At 41.0% G+C, this 8,895-nt stretch overlaps 1 protein-coding gene across 1 annotated transcript in view; it reads right to left on the bottom strand.

Annotated features, from left to right (window-relative positions):
- The window catches only part of TTK (TTK protein kinase), a 208,864-nt gene extending 200,177 nt beyond the window's left edge, over window positions 1–8,687 (bottom strand). Inside the window, exon 1 of the mRNA XM_081856974.1 lies at window positions 8,679–8,687. The gene's annotated coding sequence lies outside the window, so the exon portion shown is untranslated. The remainder of the gene's footprint in view (window positions 1–8,678) is intronic.
- Between the last annotated feature and the right edge of the window lie 208 nt (window positions 8,688–8,895).

Below are 8,895 nucleotides of genomic sequence, written 5' to 3'. Positions count from 1 at the left end.
AATTTCTGGTGACAAAAAATAAGTCGTTTGGGGAATAAAGCATTCCCTAAAATGAATGAATTGCCAATGGCTGTGTGAAGCTCATCTTTCCTTTCTTTAAATAAATTGCACATCTTAGTAACTATATGACTGGTTAAATGTTGAGGAGAGTCTGTTTCATTCCACCAACTTGAAATGATCTGGAATATTTTCCATAATGGTGCCTCTTTCTAGTTTCTAGCTTATGACTGTTATTTTCCTGGACAAGGAATTGGAATGGAAAAAGCTATTTGATCAACTGTAGTCAAACAGAATTCCTTTAGAGGGCACTATTTTACTTCCATAGAGTTGTACGAAACTGCTGATATGAGTAAGATTTAGCTTGCTTGGCTAGATATTTAGAATGTATGTAGTCTTAAAAAAAGAGAGAGCATGGTTTTTAAAAATTAGGCATGCATTATGTCATGTCTCGTGGACCTCTAAAAAATGCAATCGCTAGTGGTCTATCAAATGTTATGTCATTCATACATAGAGTTCTCACTTTTGCTAGGCTTCTTCCTTAGGGCCGATTTCCACTTCTTTGCCAGAGTGAAAAATGTCCACAATGCTCATTAAAACATTCATTGTATTGCTCTTTAAAATATATCTGGTAATATCTGAGGCCCAGTCCATCTAGGGGGTGCTGCAGAGCATTGCAACTATGATGTATTGAATTAAGCAGAACAGAAGGCATGAGGTAGGGGGTGCTGAATTTTGGCCTTGCACAAGGTGCCACTGAAATTTGAAATGCCAAAGTCCATCCCTGCACTATAGTGTTATTTCAGAAAATACATAGTTTCTCTTGGTACTATATGGAGCATCCCCTTGTCACCAAAGATTGCATGCTTAAATCTTGCTCATCACATCATAGGTTCTCTTTGCAGATTTTCAACTGCAAATAGTTGTTGTGGCCATCAAAACACACCAAGGTGGTGTTGCCAGTGACTTGGGCCATGAGACAAAAGCGTTCTTACAATTAAAAAATAAAATCAGCTTCTTAGATACGGAAGAACTATTTAGACTTCCCACATGCACACTGAAAAATATAAATTCCAAATGTCAAAAAATAATTTGAGCAATAGATTAGGGAAAAATCTAACATAGTGAGAGAAGGGTCCTAATGCCCTCCTATCTTTCTCCTTAGTGGTTAGTTTTATGCTTGGAAGTTGACATCTGAGGGATAAATGCAGCCCCAGTGCCGATGTCTAAAATTGTCAGTCAAAATTTTGTTCCAAGCATTCCTAGAGCTTGGCAGCTCTGTAGTTTTACATTCCAAAAACCAAACAGCAGCATCAAAACAGCATTATTTTGTCTTCGCCTTATCAACAACATCCTTTATATTTGGAAATTCCAATCGCTTTCCAAGATGCAAACTGGGTAAACATTTTCCCCTGGAAGCAGAATAATCGTAAGAGAAGGAAATGGGGCCAGGCTGAAAGAAGGCTCTGGTGCAAGAATTTTAACTAGGCTAAAATTTCAAGCAATTCTCTGCCTCACTGGAGAAACTGAGAAGTCGGTCTCCATCTCCCATCCAGTATTCCGGCTCGTATGCCAAAGATGCCGTCACGTGTCTGCAGCCATCAGCTCTTAGCCATGCTGAAGAAAAAGTGTGAACCAAATGTGAGTTTTTCTGTGGCACGTGGGCATGCTGCCAAGATACTAATGAAGGCTCATTCCAAGGAGAATTGTCGGCCTTTTATTGTACTGTTTTTCAGTATTCCACCTACACAAAGGCTACAGCTCATTTGGTTCCATTCTGCTGTTGGGTATTGTAAGAAAAGAGAGTGGCGGCTCCCTTTGTGACATGGCAAGACCCCTTCCGGCTTTAAGAAAAACACAAAAAAACTCACCTGAACTTTTGGTTGAAGGCATCTTTCTGCTTTCAAATGTTAATCCATTTATTACCCTGAACTCTTTAATGTCTCGCAAAGTATTATTTAATTCAAGATGGCGGGGGGGGGGGGAGAACCTGCTGTTCCTGCTACATTTTCAGGAAACTCCACAGGACCTCAGGGGCAAAATACAGCTGAAGATGACACAAGCTTCTATACACCAGATTGGCCTGTTTGTTCATCTAGCTGGTACCCAGTTGGCATCACCTCTCCAGAGTCTCAGGCAAACCCCCAGCAGATATAGCCAAGGAAACTGCCTTATATTGAGTCAGACTTTCTTGCTCAGTGCTCAGTACTGTCCTCATGGTTGGTGCTGTGGGTTAAACCACAGAGCCTAGGGCTTGCCGATCAGAAGGTCAGTGGTTTGAATCTCCGGCGGGAAGGTAAATGGCATTTCCGTGCGCTGCTCTGGTTCACAGAAGCAGATTAGTCATGCTGGCCACATGACCCGGAAGCTGTACGCCGGCTCCCTCGGCCACCAATAAAGCGAGATGAGCACCGCAACCCCAGAGTCGGTCACAACTGGACCTAATGGTCAGAGGTCCCTCTACCTTTACTGTCCTCACTGACCAGTGGTGGCTCTTAGGGTCACAGGGAGGGTTCTCAAACCTACTTGGAAATGCCAGGGATTGCACCCAGAACATTCTCCATGCAGAGCAGATGATCTGCCACTTCTCTTGACTTCTGGCTTTGGAGCCCTACCAAGAAAAGCAACTACACTGAAGGCAGAAAAGCACGGTGATTCCGTTCTGTTTGCCTAACTGCACTTTAAGTTGCCCTTTTTCTTTATAGGGATTGGGAAGCAATTCCACTCTGACACATGGGTCTACTGCTCTCCCATGTAGCCTGACCATCAATGATGTCAACCATTCCCACCCCACCCCCACTCACCCCCCCCCCCCGGATTAGAAAATGACACTTATTTTCTAGAGATGTCATTGAGAACGGATGCAGTGATTTGGGGATCCAATTTTGGTTTGACATTTTTAACCAAATAGTTCAGGTCCCATCATGAAAAATTATCAGAATAGCAACTTGTGTTTTGTTTAATGATTTAGAGGAGCCATATCTGAAGGAGCTAGGATTGCAAGTCATGTGGTAAAAATGAGATTTAACTGCGATTCTACCAGCTGGAATGTCAGATCAGATCCAGTACTGTAGTTGTGTTTGTGGTGTGATTCATCCTACACCCCATGTAAGCTTTTTTGGTAACCATTGTTTCTTGTTCTGAAAGCTGTCTAAACACTCCTTCTGCTTCTTGATACAAAATTGCTATAGTGCATGTCTAAAAGTGTCCCAATAGAATTGTATTCCCACCACTGTTTCTAGACGTTTTAAAGAAGTGTGTGGTGCAACAGCTTCTGTGGAACATTATCCTGGTTTCCATATATGTATGACTGTAGAACAGAGAATAATTGCACCAAGGATTTGATGTTTCTGGAAAAATATATAAATACAATGTATCCACATAAAACTTCACTATTGCTGGGAGTAGTTTATCATCCCTTCAAATTGAATTTATTAGTGACCATCATTTGCATTAAAGATCCTAAAAGGGTAAAGAGCTTTAATACTAGCGCATTTGCTGTGATCAGCAAAGTGAAGAACACTCTGATCTCAAAAATAATCCTTTATAGTGGTTATATTGTTATGTAGATATACTGATAGCTTTGTCAAGGGAACGGGGCACCTCATATGAATAACTCATAGGAATGTATTGTTAGATGGCACAGTTCCATACAAGAAGACCTGTCAGGAGTATAATGTGTACTTTACTGTTTGTGCACATTACTGTTTACTCTGCCTCCAGCACACTTCTACTGCTGGTGTTTGAAACAGTGTACATGACATTAGCCGCAAGCTATATCTATCCTGTAGTTCTGTGAGAAATACCAATGTGCTTCACATCGAACCAACTTCCATCCCATTTGAAAACATAAGCCACATTCACTTTGCAGTTAAGCTGTGGTGTGCACATTTGAGACAGACGTTGCACACAAGCAGATGGCTGCGCAGGTGACAGGTTCACTCACGAATAGGGCCTGGGGGGGTTGCAGGTGTGGGAAAACCAAACAGGTGAAGACTTCTCTGACCTCTCTCTGGTGCACACAGTAACGTGCAAATGCATTTTGAAATGCAATGGTGGGGTGGGGAGGAAGACAGCCCTGCTGCATTTTAAGATGCTAATTTGTACAAAGCCAAACATGAGGAAGTTCTTTCAAATCCCTTTGCTGGTCTTTGATTTTCATGCCACCATCCTTTGAGCAAATGAGCCAAAATAATCTGGGCTTTCACCAAAATAGAGTTGACAAGTGGGAACTGCAACATAATGTTCCAGTATGGAGTACTCAGTTTAGCATTTCAGCCAGCCATTTTTGCAGAACACTCCATTCTGTTTCCTCCCTGCCCCCATTTTCCTACCCTGCCCAGCAGTCACCGAGTATTCTGTGCCAGATGAGTATGCTCAGTCCTCATTCAGATTATTTTTGGCAGGCAGGGGTGTGTATCTCCAATTCAGAGTTGTTGTTTTTACCTCTGAATGATATTTGACACTTCTGCATAACTTGGGTTTTCCCCAGGCCTACAAATCTACCTCCCTCTTGTATGTGAAAGGGGCCATTTTGTCTACATTCAGACCCAAACTCAGAGAATGAGTCCTTCCTCTCTGCCTCAACTTTTTTGCCATTTCTCACACATATTTTACAATGTGTTTAACTGAAACGCTTCTTTGATGTGTCTAGATCCAGCCCCTCTGTCCTTCTCCGCCTTTCTCTCTTTGATGGGCTCATTTTATCCAAGTTAGCCAAAGTTACAGTATGGATTTTCTCCAGATTATTATTTCTATTCTTAATAATTGTAATTTTGCTTCTTTGCATTTAGCATCTCAGCAGGAATATGCCACACTGTGTGGCCTGAAGACTGTATGTAGCTCAAGTCAATAAATATACAAATATGTATCAGCAAACCTTCTAACTTTGCAGCCCCATGTATTTTTTAGGTCCAGTTTAGACCATTTACATTTCCCCTTTCTGGCTGCCCTCAGGGATACATTTACACCAAGACCCTAAATCTTTGGATTTCCCCAGATCCCATTTCTATGGTCACTAAGTTACAGGCAAGCATAATTAAATCAGTGCACTGCAAAATGCAGAGGCTGTGTCCCCAGAGAGGCCATGATGCCACAGATAGTCAAAGTGGATGCGTTCCAGGAGACAGCTGGAAAACACCCTGCTTTTGCACCTAGAAGCTCCTTCAGCAATTTGTGCATATAGAAGTCCTACTGAAAATTTGGCTAGCTTTTATATTTCATTTCGTAAGTCAAACCACATGTGACTTTCTGGCTCTGAAAAGTTATTATCCATTTTGTTCTATTTTGGAATGGCACATCAGTACTGCGTAATGATGAACAGAGCACAAGGAGGATGAGAGAACAGTCAAATGACAGGTCTCAAGTGTGGGGATTCCTACAAATGAAGATCTGGATGAATCACTGGAAAACAGGCTATGCTGAGTACCCCCCCCCCAAAAAAAGTCATTCCCCCCCTTTTTTAGCCTAGAGATATCTAACATGGTTCAATTTATCCATCCTTTAAAGACAGCAGAAAGGAGGCAACATACAGAAGAAAATATAACTGCCAGACTCCGAAGTAAGATTACTAAAGTGCAAGCACTAGGAGACTGAGATCTGGTGACTCCTTCAACTACAAAATGTTCTACCACTGAACTATGCTCTCACTTACCTCTAACAACAAAGGGAAGTTCAGATACAATTGGGGACCACTTGATCTACATGCATGTAGCCTGCAAATGAGCTATACCTCCACCTGCCTGAGAAACCTTATGTCTTGCCTCGGGAATGGGGGAAAGATTCTGATTTCTTTATGAGTAGGTCTCAGCTCATTGCCAGAAATGACCTGGAAACTTCTACAGCCACATAGGTGTGTATGTATATATTCCATGGGTACTCACTCGCTAGGAATACTTCTTTGAAAGACACACATGATAGATTTAGCAATCTGGAGCAGTTGAGCAAAACTGAAGAGCTATCTTCTGTTTATCTCTATGCAGGAATCATCAACCAATGAGTTGAGAATGGAAAAACATGGGGAAAGTAAAATAAGATTTTACTTATGTAGAATTTTCATAAATGATATGGTTGATCCACAAATCTGGTCAAAGCAGGAATAACATCAGGGCTTCATTCCCATCAAGTTGACATGTGTTCTCACTGATCCAAGCCCCATGAGGAATAGTTGAAGGAGCTGGGTATGTTTAGCCTGGAAAAGAGGAGACTGAGAGGAGATATCTTCAAATACAAATACAGTTGTACCTTTGTTGTGGAACTTAATCTGTCTCCCCAAATGGTTCAAAAACCAAGGCACAGCTTCTGATGTTCGGCTTCCAAAAAACATTCACAAACCAGAACACTCACTTCCGGTTTTGCAGTGTTCGGGAGCCAAAATGTCTGAGTACCAAGGTGTTTGAGAACCAAGGTATCTGAAGGGCTGTCACATGGAAGAGAAAACAAGCTAGTTTTCTCCTGCTACGTAGGGTAGGACTTGCACCAATGGCTTCAAGTTACAAGAAAGGAGATTCCAACTAAGCATATGAAAAAACTTTATGCTTTTTGAAAAATGTGTTTAATACAACCACATTTACTTTGAAATAAAATCAAATGCACGGAACCTTGCATCAGTTTCCCATCTAATATCACTGTGCCCTTCCTTCACTCTTTCTCCCCTAAGGTACTGTTTATTTCAAAAACAGCACTCCTGGAGCACAAACAGCAGCTTGGGAGAAAGGCGTTTTTGGCAATGAACTGGCATGGAACCCTTATGTCAATTGAGAACGCAGCACTGCATCAGGACTCCACACTTCCCCTGCAAAATAAAAGTGGCAGTGCTAAGCATGCTTTTCAAAAAGCATGATTAATACAATGTGTTGTTTGGTAGCTGCAGAGATCTTATGTGAGTGCATCGAGAGGTAGCTGCTCTTCTGAGGATGTGTGATGGACAGAAGAAAACAATGACAGATTGACAGACTGAAGTAAAACGATCTTTTCTTCAGCTAGCATAAACTGGTAGAATACTTACACCCTCATTTGTGTGAATGACTACAGTTGAAGATTCCCCCACCCCCTCCATCTAATTTGTGCCCAAATTTGGTAAGGCTATTTTAGTTTATATTGCATTTTACTTGGAAACCGTAAAAGCATTCATCTCACAAGAAGCTGAAACTACTCTCAATCCATTTTTTAAAATCTGGATGGGCTACAATACTGATCTGATTTCAATATGTTTGTTATCAGGAACTAATTTGGCTCCTTAATAGTGAATATTCTATTTTCCAGATTCTCCAACTGACTTGAGATAAAATATTAAACATGGTTATCCCTTCTAACGAAACAAGGTAGCATTTCTGTATTAAATTGTTAAAGATTACATACTACACCTTCTGAGAATATTTCTTTCAAAAGAAAATTATCGTTCAGTTATTGGTTGTGTATTTTTTATTATGACCTATGCATTTGACAATGTTCTTAGCTTGGGACTTCAGAAATGAAAGGAAGCCACTGGCCAGGTGGTCAAGCACTGTTGAGAGGTTGCACCCAGGAACAATATTATGACAAGTGAAAGACTAACCTGACCCCATCCATGTACTCCATTTCTTGGCTTCCTCTTCCCACTCCATGCATTTTCCCTTTTTTATCATGTCTTATTAGACTGTGAGCCTACAGGCAGGGAATGTTATCTTTTAGCATCTGTACAGCACTTAGAACATTTTAGGTGCTTTACATGTGTTAAATACAGGGCCGGCCCAACTATGAGGCAAGATGAGGTGACTGCCTCAGGCAGCAGGATCCACAGAGGCAGCAGATCTTTATCCTTGCTTTGGTCCTGATATTGATCTTCACGCTCCGCTTCTTCCCTGGTGGAGAAGGGGCACCATTTTGTGGTTCACCTCAGGTGCCAAAATGTCTTGGGCCGGTCTTTCACGCTCCTTTCCCCTGAAGCCTCTCTTCCTCATATAGTTCTACTAAAAACATATTTATGAGAGTGTTAAAACACTGCCTACATTGCATGCCATGGTTGCTGTTGCCTTCCCAGGCTACACAAAAAAGGCATCTTCCGGTCAAAATAATCTTGCAGAATTTGACAACAGATCTGTCAAAAGTAAATGAGAGGTTCTTTCCAATTTTTCACATGCTGTCTCTATAAAAACAGCAGAAATAATGGATATGAATTTTAGGTTCTTGCAAATGAATTTAAACGCATCCTCCCTTTCCTCTTTTGTGTCTAAACTTCAGGATGGTGAGAGGAAAATGAGTCAGAAAAATCAAGAATTCAGAAAGAAGACTGGCAGTGAAGCTGTGGGGACTTGGAAGCTGCCTAGACACTATGACTAATGGAAAGCTTGAGATTGTAATAGTAATTTCATCCTGTTCAGATATGGGAAACGCCTGCTTTTCAGGGAAAAGGTTCTAGATATGTATATTTTGTATTGAACTTCTATCCCAAAGAGGAAAAATCCAGGATAAAGCAATGTAAAGCAGCACCAACAATTAATTTTTAAAAATCGAATGAGAAGTTAAAATTCTGTAAACGTGAGAGGAAAAATTGAGCTGCTCGTCGTTAACTATATCTTATCCACTAGCAAGTACTCTGGGTTACTTGTGCAACACACATTTTACAGAAGTATTTACTATTGCAATTGATGTACTAACTCTGCATGTTTGTGTGTGCGCTGGGGGGAGGGGAGGAAGTACACTGTTTGTTTTTGTTTGTTTGTTTGTTTCTTTGACATACATCTCACAAGATCTCAGGGCAGTTCACAGAACAAAATATTGACATATGTGTACTGGAAACACACCACACAGTGCAAACAAAGAGAATACCACCTTGAGGGAAGACATCTGGATTCACTTTAAGAAATGAATATAAACTGCTCACTTATAGAAATACAAAATGACTGTTAGAAAAAAACA

This window comes from Podarcis erhardii, assembly GCF_964252035.2.
Source record: "Podarcis erhardii genome assembly, chromosome: 3".
Classification (NCBI taxonomy): domain Eukaryota; kingdom Metazoa; phylum Chordata; class Lepidosauria; order Squamata; family Lacertidae; genus Podarcis; species Podarcis erhardii.
This window is presented reverse-complemented; position numbering and strand designations above follow the sequence as displayed.